The 19,619-nt window shown below is 32.8% G+C and overlaps 1 protein-coding gene across 3 annotated transcripts in view; it reads right to left on the bottom strand.

Moving 5' to 3' along the window:
* The window catches only part of Gbs-76A (Glycogen binding subunit 76A), a 153,717-nt gene that overhangs the window by 86,362 nt on the left and 47,736 nt on the right, over positions 1 to 19,619 (bottom strand). The window contains exons 2-3 of one of the 3 annotated variants that reach the window (XR_013059380.1): positions 14,659 to 14,774; positions 14,011 to 14,206 (exon numbers count right to left, since the gene is read on the bottom strand). The exons of the other annotated variants lie outside the window; for them this stretch is intronic. The gene's annotated coding sequence lies outside the window, so the exon portion shown is untranslated. Of the gene's footprint in view, positions 1 to 14,010; positions 14,207 to 14,658; positions 14,775 to 19,619 lie in introns of those variants that run through there. 3 annotated transcript variants of the gene reach the window in all.

Raw genomic sequence — 19,619 nt, 5'->3', positions numbered from 1 at the left:
TATTTTTTAAAATATGTTACCATTTATAAAATACATTACAGATACATATAATAAGAAATATTCTACTTTTTTCACGTTAAATTCATTTTGTAAAACGTGCACCCATAATCTGCTAGTATATCAATTGCAACAAGAAACGGTTTAAGAACGGCAAATAGATTAAGAACGAAATGAGTAGCTTCTTACATGTTCCTCAAGAAAACTGCATAACATGGTAGTAACGCAGAATGATTCTCATTAAACTTATTAAAACAAAACATTCTATTGATCCCGGTTTATCGTCTGACACGTGTGTTACGCTATTAATCAGTTTTACATCATTACAAACGAATAGACCATAAACTGATAGGAACGCAATCATTCTACTAAATAATAATAGTTTCAATTTTTACTAGGAGCGCAGGACAAGGTCGTAAAGAATGATTATCAATAACTAACATACTTGAACTGTTACTTTGATGTCGATCGAGGTTGCTGCACAGTCATTCCGGTACTTTTCTCCATCCATTTTTTTTCTACTGACGAAATCCGTAGAAATCATTTACTAAATAATAAGAAATAGTATATAAAATGTGAGAAGTGTAATAAAGTCACGAAACTTTGCTACGTTAATAAGAATTTGTAAACTACTGTGTTAATATGATACAATTAACGTACCGTGTTAATAGAAATCATAAAAAATTGTTATAGAAAATTCTAATCTTGAAATACGAATGATCGTATTTTAGAGGATTATGGATACTTTAAGAGAGTACTATTAAGATTCATGGTGCAGATTCTTAGTAAAATTAATGTAATGGAAAGAATATAATTCGTGTATTTTTTAAGGTAAATGTCGATTTTTCATTTTTCAAAAAAAAAATCGATTGGTGTTGTAAGTAAAGATAGTAAGATATATATAGACAATATTGGAAGAAGCAAGTAAAGTAAAGCTTCTGTTATTTGAACAGTGTATTAGTCGAGTGTACTGTACTATTCAAATATTCTAGTGTTAAGCACATTTCCTTCATTACGTGAATATGAAGTTGGCATTATCGTGTCTATTGACATATAGACACGTCTGTTAACACCTTATATCGAAAAACAGCATAGAGAAGATGGTACGATACGAATTGCTCAAGCAATATACAGGGTGGTTGGTAACTGGTGGTACAAACGGAAAGGGGGTGATTCTACGCGAAAAAAGAAGTCGAAAATATAGAATAAAAATTTCTTTTTTATTTTTTTTTTTAATTTTTCCATCGAGACAACGATCTACAGTGAGATCCGTTATAACGAGACGTGATAAAGTGCACGCGTACCGAGCGAAAATTCAAAGTCGATTTTCTCGAAAACAAAGCCTCAAACGAAAAATTTTTATACTATATTTTCGACTTCTTTTTTCGCGTAGAATCACCCCCTTTCCGCTTGTACCACCAGTTACCAACCACCCTGTATATATTCTACATGAAAATCTAAAAAACAGAAGTGCGATCCGCTGTAACTTAATACATTGAAAAATTAATACGATCTACAATGAAAGAAAGTATGAGACTTCTAACTAATTGAAACGATATTATATTTATATTATATCCTACTTTTCGTTATTGTTGATAACATTATTCTTTACAAAATATAAAATAGTGCAAGATAAAATGAATATTCTGTTATCCAAAAATCGTTCTATTCAAATAAACATGTCTTTAATCATCACACTTGATTCACATTTGATCTATTTAATATACCTAATGCTAAAATTAATCTGTTATCTGGCAAAAATATAGAATTCCTTTCAACAAGATAGATATCACTTCGCATGTTTCGTGTGGTATTAATGTGGAAACTTCCTGTTGTTAATCCCTGACATTAATACATTACATTGTCAACCTTTGAGATATCTTAAGAAAAACTATGATGGAACGTAGTATAACGATAAATAAAGTTTACACGGAATGTTTCAACTGCAATGTCTTGATAATTACGGAAAGAGATATATTTACACGAGATCGTTATGTTTACCTCCATTTTGCTTCCTATTCTATAGATTAAAAGATCTTAAATCTGAAGTTGTGCGTTAATCCAATAGAAAAATTTTCATAAATCTTTCCTCTATTTGCGGCGCTGAATAAAAAAATAATACAAGTACGCCTAAAAAAAAATTTATAAAATATAACAAAACGATACATAATATTTATAAGATATAATTCTTTTTTATAAGATAAGATATAATTCTAATTTATAAGATAAGATTCTGTTACGGATTTTCCAAATTCGATATTTTAACACTGTTGTTACAATATTTATATTGTATATTAAGATATATTCCTTATATTTTAGTATTAGTATTCAAGCATTTATAATTATAGAAATTTCTCTATTAGAAATAAATACTTTGCCACTTGTTCCATTTTTCTAAAAATTTACTTACAAGAAGAAAGAGAGAAAATTACGGTGAATTTTGGAAATAAAATCTCTTGTTAGCGTACTCATTCAAGAAGATACGATTCCAGATATCAATTTCCTTTACAACATAGATAACGAGAAGATAGACAAGAAGAAGGATTCATTATGTTCGTTCTTGTTAATTCACAGTCAATTAAACCAATCATAAAACTCTCAACATATGTAGAGTCTTGTGTAAAATCTTAAACCATCTGTATTACTGAGCTTATAATGCTGACTAAATATATACTCCTTAAGAATTGCTGTTATAAGAGAAGCGATATTTGCTAATTTAAGATATTTGCTTCACGGTATTGGTCGTTAATGGTTTCTGCCCTCTGCAAATAAATGTTACCGTCGAGATAGTAAAAGGAAATTCTTGTAAATTATTTATTATCTTCAATTAATCAATATTTTTTAGGATTATTTGAATAAGCAAATAATTCCCCTTCATAAGCAGATAATTATTTCATTGCTCCAATATCAAGTGAAACGATTGTTTGTTTTACTTGGTATTTTAGATTCGATTAAATGTTTCCTAAAATAGTCTCTCGAATAGTTTCTCATTCTATTGTAGTATATCAACATTGCTTGCATCAGGAATACAGATTTTCTCACAGTGAATACGCCTATCAGGTCAAACACGTAATGCGGAGGTAATTTAAAACCATTCTCAGAGCAAATACTATTACGTTATAGAACGCAACTGTATTATTTACGACTGAAATATATATTAAATACGACATTAGGAAATCAAATAATTGGTTATCTTATTTGAGATAGTTATCTGAAATAGAAGACTCTTTGAAAACAATTAATTCAGCTTTAACACGAAACAAAATTGTTTTTCCTGTGTATTATTGTTACACTCCTCCGGTGTACTCATGCTCACACATTAACAAATTACAAATATACGCGTATACAACAGCAATAGAAAATTCCAGCGACTGCTGATAATTATATCGGAATCCGCATGATTCTTTTTAGTCTGTTAAAAAAATGTAATTAATTGTACTCGACAATTAAGAACATTTAATAAAGGGGATAAAAAAAAAGTATGTTATTATTTGCATGTTAAGGAGGATGATTCGACTATCCAAATAGTATTACGGTTTTTTTTCTTGCATATTGCATGGACTATTGTTGTATTATTAGACTTATACTATATATATTACATTCCAAAAAAAATTGAAATATACGAATGATGAAATAAATACTTATTTACTTGCTGATATTATTATTTGTAAAATAATAACAGATAATTGTTATCGATAATATACTAATAAATAACAAAGCAACAGATAATTTGCTTCTGCAAGTTGATATTTTTTACCCTCGCTTCAAATATTCTGATACGTAAACTGCTGAAACCATACAAGCATTAACATAAATATATGAATTCCAATCTCTTGCTTTGAAATCAATCAGAAACTAGGAAGTAATGGATCGTGGATTACCTGTATCGAATCAATTCGTATCTATTTAGACACACGTGCGTTGACGGGACGCGATTCAACGTCACGCAACTACGGTCGTCGTCCAGAGAACGAATTCTATTGTGCCCCTATTGTAAAAGCGGCCTATTATTTTTGTCCGATTATACACCGACACAGTCTAAATCGTGACTACTTGACCCACGAGTTAGGGCAGCCTCGCAATTCATCGTGACAGATTTATCGCCTTCACTGCTACAAGAAGGCCGGCCAATCAACGCCGAGATCCTGGCTCTAATTGATTAGCAACAAATTACGTGTGGGGCGACGATATATATTTACGCGTGGGCTACTCGGCCGAGAAAATATTTACTACTCTTACTTCACCGTTCTACGCTTCCCTGCAAGCCTGCAAACTTCTTTGGCGTTTCCTCTTTCATCTTTCACGATGACATGTTTCCAGTAGAATACTCCTTTACGTGGTAGGACAAATAAACGGGATCGTTGCGTGTAAAGGAGATTTTACGAGATATTTTTATAAGCGAAATTCTGTCGTTCAAATAAAAGAAATTCCTAGTTGAATTAGTAATTTTAAAAACTAATATTTTAAATTACGATCTTTCTGTAGAATTAAATTCTTTCATTTCTTATGCAACTATATATTATTAGAAATATGTCACACGTTTAAGAAATTTTTATTCAGATCTTAGGTTTAAGTTACATTAAATTTGAATGATATATTTGACTAAAAAAATGTGGAGTATCAGTGAAAGGTGATTCGATTTTAAGCAAATCGTAGCAATTTTTAACAGACACCGATTTATATTTGGTGAAACTTTCAAAAGCGCAATTATTTGATTTCGTATGTGTAAAATCGATTGGATTTACGTTGAAATTAATGATTGGTTTTCGGATATAATTTTTCACGAACGCAGCAATTTGTTAGAATAAAAATAAAATTAATTAGCAGGGGGAAGAACATCGTGAAATATGGTTTGAGAGTAGAGATTTTATTGAACGCAAGTTTGCATAGGGCATTCTTGAAAACGGCGGAGGTGGAGGAGATTTATGAGGGACGCCTCAAGGGATTGTTACGAGGATTTTAAAGTAAAGGTATTGTTTAAATTTTGCAACTGTTGACAGTCACGACTAGCAAAGATATAATGCACAGCGTGTCTAGAAAATATTTTAGAAAGTTGCATGCTAACATTATTTTTACGGTTCGATGGGAATAGATGAAGCAACAGAGAATTCATGAGACATAAATCAATTACATCTTCAATGAAAGGTTGGAATACTTCGCTACAAATAGATTGTGCCTTATAGATTCCATTAAACTGATACGGCTGTAAATGTATATAAATATATTAAAAGGAAACCGATGGATTTTTTTCCTTTTTGCGATACATCTTTATTTTGTGTGATGAAAATTATCAAATTGTAAATAAAAAACTATTACAAACTTTAGTTTTCACGTATTACAAAAAATATGATTTTCTGACCTCTAGACTTCCAATTGTATTTGGAGATGTAAAAATTTAAAAGTTAGAAAATTTAGAAATAAATCTGATTAGTTAATCTAACTTAAATATTTCCGCAGAATTTTTTGATAACGTATCTAGATCTTTTACTACGATTTCGTTAGGAACTTTTAATTAAGATCAATTTTTATATAAGTTGATGAACCTTATATTCGCCTCTCACAATACAAGATATCAACTTTCGACAGATTATTATCTCAATAATAACTGGAATCATTACTAACCCCAAGGAATTTATATTTTTATAACGTGATAAATGAAGTTCATAAAGTAATGTAATACTTATGATCTTATCGATGTTTATATAACACTTAATACTCTCTCTCTCTCTTATCACTCTTAACAATCTTGAAGGATTAAGGAACTGATAAAACACATAAGAAATTGCGAAGTGATAGCGAGAAATACTAAAAAAAAGAATGGCATGAATGGAACGTGCTTAATAAAAGTAGGATTCGTATGAATTATTCAATGATTCACTGCTCCATTCCACAGTTATTAATTTTCTTCCCAAGATTTATTAAATATTTAATAATTATAAGATATATCCAACTATAAATTGTCCACAAAAGATATCAGGAAAAATTACAATAAATTGTCACCGATCCATTTCTATTCTTCAGCTGTAGTTATCAGTTTCACAATCCCAAAACGCCATATTTTAAGTATAATTGTAGGCTATAGCTATAGATTGTCCCTAAAAAAAAAGGCTCATTTAAATAAAGGCATAAACTTTCAATGATCCATTATTATTTTTCTACCATGGTTATGAATTTTATTTCGAAAATTTCGTATTATAGTCGTAAGATACATTCAGCTATAGATTATCCATAAACAAATCTTAACAAAGATAAACTTTCACATATCACGTTATACGATTTAACATTTAATTCGTTCAGTAACCCAACCTCGTATCGAAGTATCAATTTCCCCTTCCTTGTGAATAGTAGACGCGCAAAGAAAAAAAGTTCACGGTGAAAATATTGGTATTGTTCGTTGAATCGTGCTGTCCATGCAGTTATTTAATCGGCCGTTGATCGAAAACTAATTGCACGACACACCGATAAACTGCAACTTAGGTTATCGCACCACGACCACGCCATTATTTTTTCACCTCGAGAAACATTCCATCGACGATGCATCACCGATCCGACCGAGTCAACAACCTTTCTTTTATCTCCTTATGTTCCGATTGTTCGCCATTAGTCGTTCACCAGTTATCTGCCTAAACCAAGTACAGAGAATCGTTCATTTTTCTTTTTTCGCTTCTGCTAATCTTAATTCACGTCTGTTCGCTTCAAACGGCTATTTCGTGATCTTGTAGAAGTCATTTCACGAGATTGTTTTGCGCCTATCACGACGAAATTATTACTTGGACGAAAATTATTTTTTATTTCGACGTCATGAGAAACGAAAGATCCAAGTTTCGGTCGGTCGCGTGATATTTTTAAAATCGAAAATCTACGAGTTCGCGTTTGCTCGTTCTTCGAACTCATAGCTCTTGTAAAAATTATTTCATCAAATCGATTTGCTGTAAAAAGCACTTTCATACGCAATTTTCTATTTCGATATCGTAGAAAATAGAAGATCTGGATTTTAACTAGCGATTGATTTTTCCATTATATTTTCAGAATTTGTGACCATTCATTACGATCATTAAATGGTAGCTGAAGTTGCACGTTTTAAACATTCGATGTTATTATATAGAAATGTTGATCAATCGTTTGAAATCGTTTTGAACGTTTCGTTGAAATCCATAAAAGAATAAATCAACGAGTACAAATGGATATTTATTTATTGTTCTTGAAAAATTTCGATCTTTAATTGCTTGTCAAGATATCCTTATTCACGATCATATTATCTGATAATCAATTTAGAACGCGATTGCATAGAGAAATCTCCTTCGATCGCACACGACTTTCGTTTGATGTATATTCAATATTCAAGCAGCGATGCGTATGGAATTGAAGAAAAGCGCAAATTGTAGATGAATATCCTACTTGAAAAGGCAATAATTTCTACTTGGCGTTATATCAGATAAGAGTTGTCACGAGTTAAGTCCTACGTTTCTACATACGACGTAAAACGTCTATCACTTTAAAGATATTACAGCTTATAGCATATCTCTAAGATTATTGAATGATTCGGGATTTTCTACACTTTCACAAAAGTTCTATTACTTTATCATTCGATGATCAAAACAAACAGAAAAATGTTATCGAAATGCGTAATATTTAACACTGTCGCATTTTGTCGGTCATTTTGGGCAATTTTCACTTAGACGTTCAATAGCGTCTTTTGTTGTTAGAGGATTTGTTAGTATTGGAGGAAGAATTGTTTCTAATGTGCATGATTTTGTATTTTAATTTTGCGTTAACATTTTTTAGGAAGTATTATGTTACAAATCTTTTGGCTCACTGAAACGAGAAAGAAATTGGATTATCAAAAATCGGCAGGGGACCGCAGCAACGTTAAATTTCTCCAAATAATGTACGATCACAAAGTTTCCACTTTTCCACCAACTTTCTGCGTTTGTGAAAGCTGTTAAACGCGATATTAAATGTCAAAGGCGCAGTTGATAAAATTGAGGCATCTTACACGGGAAGTTAAGGAACTCGAAAATTCAGAGAAACAGAAAAGAATTTATGAATGTTTGCGTGCAAGTAATCCATCTGTAACGTAAATTTGCATATTCTTTGATGTCACAGGGATGAAGTCGTTCCTCAAAGAAAATGAAGAATTTTCTGTCTTGTAAGATATTTCGAGAATCATAAAAGGTATTGAAAAAAAGTAGTAAAGAAAGTTGCGTCTTATTTGAAAATAACTATCGAAAGATCGATTGATGCTTTTCAAATTATCCCTACGGTTAATTGTAAAAATTAAACTATTGGAACTCGTAAGTTTATACGAATATTCTATTCTACCCATAAACTTCTGTAAAAGTACTCCTTTCACATAAAAATATAATTAATTTCTATATTACATTGAGAAAATGATTAATATCGAATATAACATGCTATTGAACATAGTATCTAACATATTATTATTGTAAAACAGAAATGCTACTAAGAAAAAAAAGGAAAGGAATGACCAACACTAATATAATAAATATATTTATTCGTTTTTCATCAGATGCAACTTAAGATAATTGAATACAAAATAAGGTTTATAACATGCTATTGAACATAGTATCTAACATATTATTATTGTAAAACAGAAATGCTACTAAGAAAAAAAAAGGAAAGGAATGACCAACACTAATATAATAAATATATTTATTCGCTTTTTCATCAGATGCAACTTAATATAATTGAATACAAAATAAGGTTTATAACATGCTATTGAACATAGTATCTAACATATTATTATTGTAAAACAGAAATGCTACTAAGAAAAAAAAAGGAAAGGAATGACCAACACTAATATAATAAATATATTTATTCGCTTTTTCATCAGATACAACTTAAGATAATTGAATACAAGATAAGGTATCTGATAGAGTAATATTTTTACCGAATGTTTTACCTGGAATGAGATGAGTCACGGGGTTGCATTTCTTATTTGATTGAGGTGAGAAGGAAATGGCGAAGAAAAAAGTTGAATGATGTAGCGACATTCATCTTCCCATGACTTTGCTATAATGTATCTACAACGTGGTTCGTTTTTCCAACGTTTCTTATACAGGAACGTTACAGCAACATGCTCAAAGATTAAATGTTTAATGAGACGTCTATCTCGTTTAATGATTATGGGATACACAAATTTTTACAAATTGTGTCTTTTTATTTTGCATTTTTATCACGACGAGATTAATCACTGATATTAAGAGATTTTTTTTTTATAAGTTTGAAATAATTAAAATGCCATAGAACCTATACTATCCTTTATTTTTCTGCATACGATTTAAAATATTCAGTCTTTATCATGTAACAGTCTGTGTAATATAACTTTTCTTAGAATATAAAGTTGCATCTCCATTGAAGCAACGTACAACTGCAAACGATTAAACCACCGCTAATTATACCAATTTCTACGCCCTTAAACGACATCGTCGAATATCTGTATCGCTTCACGGTATTTAACGATATTAAACTTTAAGATAATTATAAAATTCGTATCTTTCATTGGCAAAAATCAATCAGTTTCTCGTTGAATCTACTTACATCAATAGAGCTTCATGCGTATAATAATTCCGTACATAAAGTGTTATTGAACTGTCGGTACATCGCTATTTATTACAGGAAGACAAACTTTGTGTTTTTCTCTGTGATCAAACTAAACATACAGCTCGTTTCAATTACGTGACTTATACTGTGTATGCCACACTGCAAGGAATATGATGAGTCAATTCACCAACAAGAAACGATTTCTTCGGCAATTTATTACGTGTTGAAAAAGTGATGCTTATGAATATTTCATTTTCCTGTATAAGAAGCCTACTTTGGAATTTATCGACAATAAATAACTGACACATTCTGCTCTTATTAAACTCGTTTTTATACTTTTTTCTTTCTTCTTTTCTTTCTTTTTTTTTACCGTGAAAACAAGATCGAAGGAAAGAAGATAACAATTTACCGGTGCATTTGAATATTCATCGACACATCTTGAAAATATAATAAGAGGGCTCGATGGTGGCAAGAGTCGATTCGTTGCCAAGAATAAATAAAGTTGCGATTTATATTTAGCCAAGATGGAAATTGTGACGCTGTCTGCGTTTCGAAAGATCGTTTTATATTCAAGGAACGGATGGAGATCGTAAAAATCAATTAGGTAAGACGCGACAGAACACCAATAAAGACCTGGTTGGGTGGTAGCATCGAGTTACGTTCGATATTTCATGATATTATAAAATACGATAGCAACTTCACCCTTCGCGTTTCTTTTTTTAATGAAGTTTATGCTTCACCATCTTAACGCTACTTAATCGGATCTTTTGTTTAATTACATCAATATTATTAAGTTGTAGGAGATGAAGTTCTCTTTCGTTTCAAAAGTTAAATATAAACTTCGGTCTTCTTCTTTATTCATAGATGTAAAAGTTGTATTGTAAACTATCTTTTATTTATCTAAATATCTAAACTTCGATGCTTTTTTATGGCATTCTTTTATGTATTAAATAATCTTTTTGTGCGCATTAAATAATCTAAATTTTTATTTCATCGTCACGATCTAATGAAGAATCGTAGCAGGTTCAACATTTAAATACTTTCAATGATAAGAAACCTTCACAAATACATGTTACGAAAAAGGCGATTACATTCGATTAATTTTTACAACACGGCAATTTAGTATATAAAATTATTAAATAATCTGACGGACTACATGTCTGTGCTGACGGATATCTCTACTCGAAAATTATTTCAGGTCTTATCCTACAGTGAACAATTATTCTTAAATGTACAAAATAAAGTTAATCTTGACGCTCGATATCGCATATTTCTTAGAAAGATAATTTACAAAATTACAGGAATAATTTACGTTATTTTTTTAGCAATTTACAAAAAAAAAGAATACATCTTTCTGTGAACTTTAATTTCTACAGAGGTCGAGATAACAGAAGAATTTCATGAAATTCTATTCAACGCGTTAAGGATATCGCGTTAAGGATAGCCGAAACACAAAAAATAGGAAGCGTAATTGAGCTGACGTTTAATTTGCAGAACTCTTTCATCGGATAAAATTTCATAGGATAAAAGCGAGATGACATTTTATCGGCCATAATATATCTCTGGATCTCCTTTGGCAATGAATGCGAAACGGATACGTATATACACCGGCACGTGCATTCTAAAATGCGCTCCACTACCGCGCCGGTACAAACTTGATTCAACATAGAGCGAGCGTGCAAGGTATTTGTATGCAACCATTGAGAAACCCTGAATTTTTTTAATAGTACAGACCAGCCTTATTTGTAGGTTACGTCTACGTGGTAACAAATGCTTGTTTAAAACACATAGCAATCGATCTTGCTTCCTGAAGCAGAATGTGATATGGTAATTTCCCTATTTTAAGTTCTCGTTAAAAATATTTAAATCTTTTCTTGCACATGAATATAAAAATGGGAGGTTTAATAGCCTATGTACTATTTCTAGACATACTTAAAGCAATTTGTAATTTTCCGATCTTTTTCTGTTGAGAAAAATTCTCTGTCGCGTAATTATTATTCTACCTTTGTATAAAATTTTAAATATTGCATAGCAAAAGATAGCGAAATTTATTTACCGTAGAAATTATAAGTTAATTTTGTAATATTCGATACTATATAAATATTTTATAACATTTACAATTATATTAAAATTATATAGAGAATTAATATTACAGTTCTATCGATTCTAATTCCAATTATTCCATATTTATTCTATATAACAATTATAATGGCATTTTAAATTTCTATATTGTCATATATAAACAATATTAAATACATCAAGAATTTAAGAGATCAATACGACGAATCGACGATTATTTCCGTGAATATCAAGAATACCGTCTCTGAGATAACGGAGAAGATAACGAATTTGCGATTATTTTCGCGAAAAGCTCGATTGTTGTAGTACAATAAATTGCAAGCAAAGGAAACGCGAAGGTTCGTTGAAATCCGTTACGAATGCATAGATTATCTCAGTGGATGATCGCTCAGAGCTGTAATTATCTGGATGAATAGAAAAACAAATAGTTGGCAATAACTTTTACAGATTGAAATGCTTTCGTCGATAGATACAACGCATTCGATCAACTCCGCACGTGTATACCGATATCAAAGGAGATAAGGAATTCAAACTATTTCTATAAATAGAAAGATAAATACGAAAGCAACGTTTCTGCAAAATTTAGATGTTGATTTAGACGTTGTTAGGAAACTTGAAATAAGAGAATACGGAAGTGCAAATGCTATCAGTCTAGCACAGTGACACGAATAAGCATGGAATACCTTTCGAATACTAGAGAAGATAACAAGTCTTGGATTACTTTCACAGATACGGTGATAGATTTTTGCAAATGCAGATATAACCGTAAATCGACGAACTCTGAACAGATAAAACGGACAGAAGTGCGACGCGGATGCTGCATCACACCAGCGAATACCAAGAATACCGTTTCTAAGACAGCAAACAGTCGGCGATTATTTTTACAAATGTAAATGCAAACAGCCAATAATCTCTTTCACAAACGTGACTATTCAGTGCCAATGAATTCGAGGATGCCGCGAGTTCTCTATGAACGTCTCGTATTATACGCGAATAAACGGCAAACGTATCGTTAAATCAGAGAGATAAGAGAACAACTAATTTTAGAATATTTCCAGAATTACAGGGACAATACTGTTTAAATTCAACGTGTACATAATTCTGTTGAAGAAAACGGACACATTCTGTCGCCATGTTCTATTACCATAGTACTAAATGCCAAGCGCGCCATTTCCAAGACAGCAAACAGTTCGCGATTATTTTTATTAAAACGAAGACGTACAATCACAGCCAACGACTATCTTTGCTATATATAACGATACACGTTAACACTAGTTAAACACAAATTTTCTCCAACTTACCAAGTTTTTCAAACTTAGCCAAAGGATCAATAGATAAGTCGTAGACCATATATAGTATAAATATGAGCATGCCATTTCCAAGAAGGCGAACGTTTAACGATTATTTCGCTATTAAAATATAAACGTAAAAAGAAAAGAAATTATTCCAAAGTACTGCTCGCTTTATAAATTTCTCCAACTTACCGACTTTTTCCAAACTTAAGCAAAAGGTTCGATCAAAAAATCGCAGACCATACACGATGTAAGCGTAAGCATGCCATTTCCGAGAAGACAAATATTGCACGATTATTTCAACAAATGTAAAGACAAATAGTCTCTCGATGATTATTTTTACGGATCCGAGTGGTACAAGTCGACGAATGTCAAACAGGGACGAGAGGCGGAAGCGCAACGTGTTCCATCGGCGTTGCACGCCGCCACGCCAATGAATGCCGGGCGTGCTGTTTCTAAGACAGCAGAGAAAGTCGGTGACAAGTTCTGCCACTGGTTATTTTTAAACCTTCGCACGGGATAAGATGGTTGCAACACCGAGTACCGATCGACGAATTAATCAAGCCTAACCTAAGCTCGTCGTTCATTTCGTTGACTCGTTCAAACCTCCATTAAGGTGAGATGATATCGTGCAAACATCAAACTCGCACGTTTAAATGTAGATACATCGTCGTTCAAAAGTATCCAGACACTTGCTACATTTTGATGCAAAATATATTTTAATTATGAAATTACCGATACGTATACTAACATAGCGTATATTACAGAAATTGACGTCTAATCTTTGATTCTAATTTTTTTCTAATCTTTGACATCTAATTGATTTCACGTCTAATCTTGTCCGGATATACTTCCGCTATTCGTTTAAATGGCAATATTATTCAAAATTGTTAATATATTCCCTCTGTTGTTTCATAATTCTTCTATTTTCGTTTGTTCCAATGTATTCAAAGAAAGAATATTATTCGAACGGTCAAGAATGGTACTTTAGGAATTTTCTTTTAAGTATTCTTCGGAGATTCTCCTACTTGTCAAGTTTTTCGATGATTAATTTTTCAATAATGATGAAAAATTTTGTTTTTTTAATTTTTCCATCGAGACAACGGTCTACAGTGAGATCCGTTATAACGTACCGCACGCGTACCGAGCGAAAATTCAAAGTCGATTTTCTCGAAAGCAAAGCCTCAAACGAAAAATTTTTATTCTATATTTTAGGCTTCTTTTTTCGCGTAGAATCGCCTCCTTTCCGCTTGTACCACCAGTTACCAACCACTCTGTATGACAGAATATTGCAATGCGGTTAAATTGATTTTTGCCAGCCGGTATGCGATAACAAAGCCGTTTGTAATTGTCAAACTAGAAGTATTTCTATTCTTTTACTTCTGAATTATAAAACAATTTAACTATAAAATAATTTAATTTTAAACTAAAGAATTTAAATAGTAAATATATTATTGCTACGTTTATTGCAATAAGTACTTTAGCATTATAATCTGCTGATTCTATAAACAAGTAGTGACTGCTTTTTCTAATTATCAATTTGTCATTAATTTTTATACTTTGATACAACGTTTGTTATTCCAATATTTTAATGCAATATCTTAATGTTTATTGTTATCTCAGATAGACCAAAGTGCCCGGATATTTATAAGCGATAGCTTATGCTTCTCCGTTGTATCGACATAAATCTGTATCGTCTGACATGTATAAGAAATTCTACCTTTACCTTTCAATAAACGTTCAACGTTCGCCTCGCGCTAATCCTTTGTTGTTCGACTGACGTTTTCTTTCTTATCTGCTTGATGTTAACCATTCGCGATATCAAAGTTCACCCCATGGAATCTGCGACCGAGTAAGTAGAACTATGATTCAAACTTGTTAACAGGTAACTTGTTGGGCGAATTTACGACTTGGCAGACGTCTATCTGTATGAACCTGATCGATAAGTGCTAGACGTAAAAGGGAAGAGAAAGTTCAGACGATTTGAATGTGCCAAGCTACAACAATGCCCACGATAAATGGAGAATATTGTTCGAGTATTAGCGTGCCTTTGTGGCCGAGTTATTGAGACGTTAGAAGGAAGTACTTTATAAAATTGGACTGTTTAATCCGAGGAGCGAGAGTGAGGTGTTAAATCCGTTAAGTAGTCTTGATCTTGATCTTTCTGCGACTGTAACAGTGCCAATTATTCGTTTTACAGACAATCAACGATATTCTCTAAGGTTCGAAATTTCGATGATGAGAAGAGAAGCTAAATTTTCGATCAAACTGAGATCCCAGGTGCAACCAAATTTAACCAAGATGAAACCGAACATTTAACGTTTGAAAAAATCGCGCTGGTTTTCTCTATAGTTATGATAATCGTATGTTCTTTATCGTAAAAGATAGTTATTTTATTCCGCCGAATCTATTTTAAATATACACTTAGGATTTATTCCAACGCGATGATTCACGCTATACTAGAAGCTTAGGTCCAGTCAAGTAATACATTGTATCGTAAAACAAAGAGAAATATAAAAAATATCAAGAACCTTCATGTCCACGAGAATTTGAGTGAAAAACTTGCTTCTCCGAACAAGCTTTCCGAGCAGTCGAATAAACTGTAATTACGATGCTCGTTTCTACAATTAATCGACACAGAAGTCACCTAAACACGAGTACACAGAATTATAAATAATCATCCCATCGCTTCTCCGTTAACTACCACTTTATAACTATATACCTATATCCAGATCATTGAAACATTTACATATGCCATATCCTACAATTTCGCTGTGCCGCGTCTGTCATTCATGAGAACCTGCGGCTGAGTTAATAAAACGCAATCGAGCTCGTCCCCTTCATTTGCATCTCATTCGAGGCAACCTGTTTCGCGCTGCAAATTGTAAAACTGACGAAAAAATTCCGAGGAAATATCGCCAACGAACACCGAACCCGTCCGCTAATAATTGCCAGAGGAACTGAAAAGGAGGCAGGAGAAGAAAATTCTACCGTGGCACGCATTCTTACGCGTATTACCGTTTCAATAATAAACAGGTATCGGTTTCCGAGCGTTCGTAGACGATTACACGAGTTGCTAGTCGTCTCACGCGAGATCCTCTATAACGAGGATTAATATCCTTCTCTATTTAGCCGGAGACTTACGAGTCGCAGATGTAATCGTCCTGGACTGGTGGAGAAAGAACGGCGATGAGAAAATTTATTCGTGCGGACGATTAAATAAATCTTTCGTGCCACCAACAAATCTTAACGGAGTAATCGCGGCAGATATCGTTAGATTAATGGCAAATGATCCTGCGACCTGTGACACTGGATCCAGCGAGTCGACTGCCGAGAAAAAACGATAGAGTAGGAATATACAGAAGTCTCGAATCGTTTTGCTTGCGATTTAGATGAATAGCTTACTGATATGTGCATCTGTTTCGTGGGTCTTTCGTTGATTGAAATTTTATTAGAAAGATAGAGAGATTTCGAGCGATGGGAAAAATTACGAATGATTGAGATTTGATATTTTGAAGAGACTTTCAGTGGATGTTTGGAAAATTGATCTATGACTATGGAGAAAATTCCTTCAACTTCGTCATACAATCCTCTGAATTGCTATCGTATTATGCTTCGATGTTACAACTTTGAGCAATTTCGTTAGTAAATATTCATTTAAGAGGAAACGAACATTTGTTACAGTAATTCGTTGCATTTAATCGATAATAACCGCATGATATCTAGAAAATAAGATTTATCAGTGTACTGAGAGCTTCTAGGAATTCTGTTAACAATAATTAATTTAACAGAAAAGATCTCTCTATAAGTTTGGTTAAGCAATGACTTCTGAGAAGTCTAATCATCGATCAACTTTATCACTGAAAAGAAAAAACATATGTATAAGAGCTCTGTAAAAGTCCTCTCTTCAGGAATCGATTTGCATACAGAAATTACTCGACGACGTATCGAAATACACTGACAAGCCGCACACGAACAACGAGATAGTAAAAGTCATACGCAAGAAAGGACGATATGGATCTGTATGCACTACAATTCAGCAAAGAAGCAAGCGCGCTGTAACGCTTATCGTTTATTCGAAACAACTAATTTACATACATACTTGATACGTGCACGAGTTACTGCGAAACGCGAGGATCAGCAACGATTTACGCGCGAACGAAAATTTATTATCAAAACCAGTTCATCGTGCTACAAAATTACTCGTACGCTCTAAATTAAAGTCCAGATCGAATTTGCATAGCAAGACGTCGTAACGTATTAACCACGTAGAAAAATGGTATATCCGTCTGTCGAAGAGCAAACGATACTATTTGCTAAGATATGCGCACTCAATTTGCTACATGGATTTCAATTACTCACTTGTTCCGAACGGTTCGCTCGCTTAGTGACAGGTATTTAATGCGAGAAATTCAACGCGCGATGAACTAGCTTCATCTTTCACTGCGTTCTCGCGTTTATAGATTTTATTGTTGCTAAAAATAACTCGGCAATAACGCGTGTAATTATCATATTAAATCGTAATTTAAAAGGAAGCTTGTTAATGTCTTCGAACGTGAAGGATATTCATCTATAACAAACTTTTGCGAAGAAATAGAACGCTGTATTCAGGCAAATATGTTTCTAACTGGATATTAAATCGAGAAATTAATAAGACGGATTAGCGAAACTGGGCAATAGAAAAGACGTCGTTATTCGACAAAGCTATCCAATAAATGGATAGCTTTAAATGAAATCTACCATGAACAAAGAAAACGTAATGCACAGATCGTTTAATTAATAACATTCTAATTCTATGAAAATACATTTCGAGCGACTTTATTACCGAATACTTAAAAACAGCGAGTATATAGAACCAACGTAAAAAGAACTTTTGTAAAAATTGTCGAAAATCTCCACCATCTATATTCACTTCTACGTGTATGTATATCCCCATGATTTTCCTCGTTTCATCTTTTTCGCAAATAACGTTGGATACCATCGATAACTGGTAGCAATTTCAAGCGGAGTATTGATTAAGTGCAACAAGAGGAAAGCAGCGCCTCAAGCGTTCGAAATGACTGAATAGAACATTGAAGAAAAGCCAATTAAAAAAATACCCAGGATTATATTATAGGTGCCGTTTCTTTAGAATTTTGTCAAACCTTATCGTGAGTCGAGTCAATTATCGTGGCCTTAAAGCCAATACGCGGCCGCGTAATTGCAAGTCTGGCTAGATGAAGTCCACTCGGAGGTGAGCAACCGGTCGCGGAAGGGGTTAATAATAAGAGTCAACCAGCATCTGCGTCTTATTACGAACGGGGAGACTGATGGAAGCGAAAGGAACGCGAGACGTGCCAGCATCAGGGTTGCAACGAGTCATTAATGCTTTCGGACAAAACACCTCTACGAACGTTGCAATTACTCGTGCGCGATTTATTATGTTCGGATACGCTGGAATAACGAAGCGTGCACGACGTTCGGACAGCCCACGTTTTGAGAACTTAATGATTTGCGATACGGGTTGCATTCGTGGTACTTAATTTAATAATCGTTGATTAACACACAACGAAGGTCGGATTAAAAATTGCAACGAATAAAAAGAGTCATATCGTGCAGAAAAAATATTTAGATATAATTTAAACCTGCTCTTCTCCTCGTTTTTTTATGGCGCTTCTTTTTTCGGATTTTTGGGGAGGAGAGAAAGTACTTTACTTATAAAAGTAATGGAATACCCGCAAAGTAGTAAAATTTATCGAATACCAAAACCTAGTATTTAAAAGGGTATCTATATGTTTGAATAATGTGTAAGGAGAACAATGACGTTGAAAAAATTGTCGAACTCGATAGATAGCAGGAAGATGTACGATGCGATACTTTCTTTTTTAAGTTAGTCGCAATCGCTTCAGCTATTGTAATTATTATGGTTTTAGGTAATTTTTAATTATAGGTCGAGATTTACAATTTTTGTTCTAAAAAATTTTGGTAGCTATAACGTTTGATTACAATTTTGTAAATTATCCGTTATAGAAGAAAAATTAATTCGAAATATTTAACTAGCAGCAGCTTTATTCTACGTGGTGTATGGCATGCGTGTCATCGTCCTACAAATTTACGTATATTAAAATCTCGTACATGGGCGAAATATTTCGTCACGCGGTATTTCATGCGATTTGTCTCTTTAATGAAACATTTCGTTTATCTTTTCATGAGAAGTCAAAACGTCTCGTTCAAAACGGAGTGAAAATCAGTTTGCTCGTTAACCATGTTAAATATAGAATTTCACAGCGATGTTTCGACGATCTTCTTTTTTATATTTTTATTGATGCACCTACATCATATACGTGTAAGCGTATAATAATAATTCTGTTTGAATTGAAAATATAAAACTACCAAATTCATCATCGTCGCAAAATTGTAACATCGCGTCGCTCTTCTACGTAAAAACCAAATATCTTTAATTTACACTTTACACGAAATAACGATCATAAATATTGGAAAATATACACGTGAGATATTTTATCTGTATCGTTATATGGATGCAGATGTTAAAGGATTATGAATCTTGAATCACGTGCTATTACATTTTTATGGATTAATAAATATTTTTAATTAACGTTAATTACATAATTATAAAGATCTTATCAATATAAATAATATTTGATGTATAAGGTTTGTAAATAATGCAAGTACGAAGATTTATAGAGC

This window comes from Bombus vancouverensis, chromosome 1, assembly GCF_051014615.1.
Source record: "Bombus vancouverensis nearcticus chromosome 1, iyBomVanc1_principal, whole genome shotgun sequence".
In the NCBI taxonomy this organism is placed as follows: Eukaryota; Metazoa; Arthropoda; class Insecta; order Hymenoptera; family Apidae; genus Bombus; species Bombus vancouverensis.
Note: the sequence above shows the minus strand (reverse complement) of the source record. Positions and strands in the feature narration are given on the sequence as shown.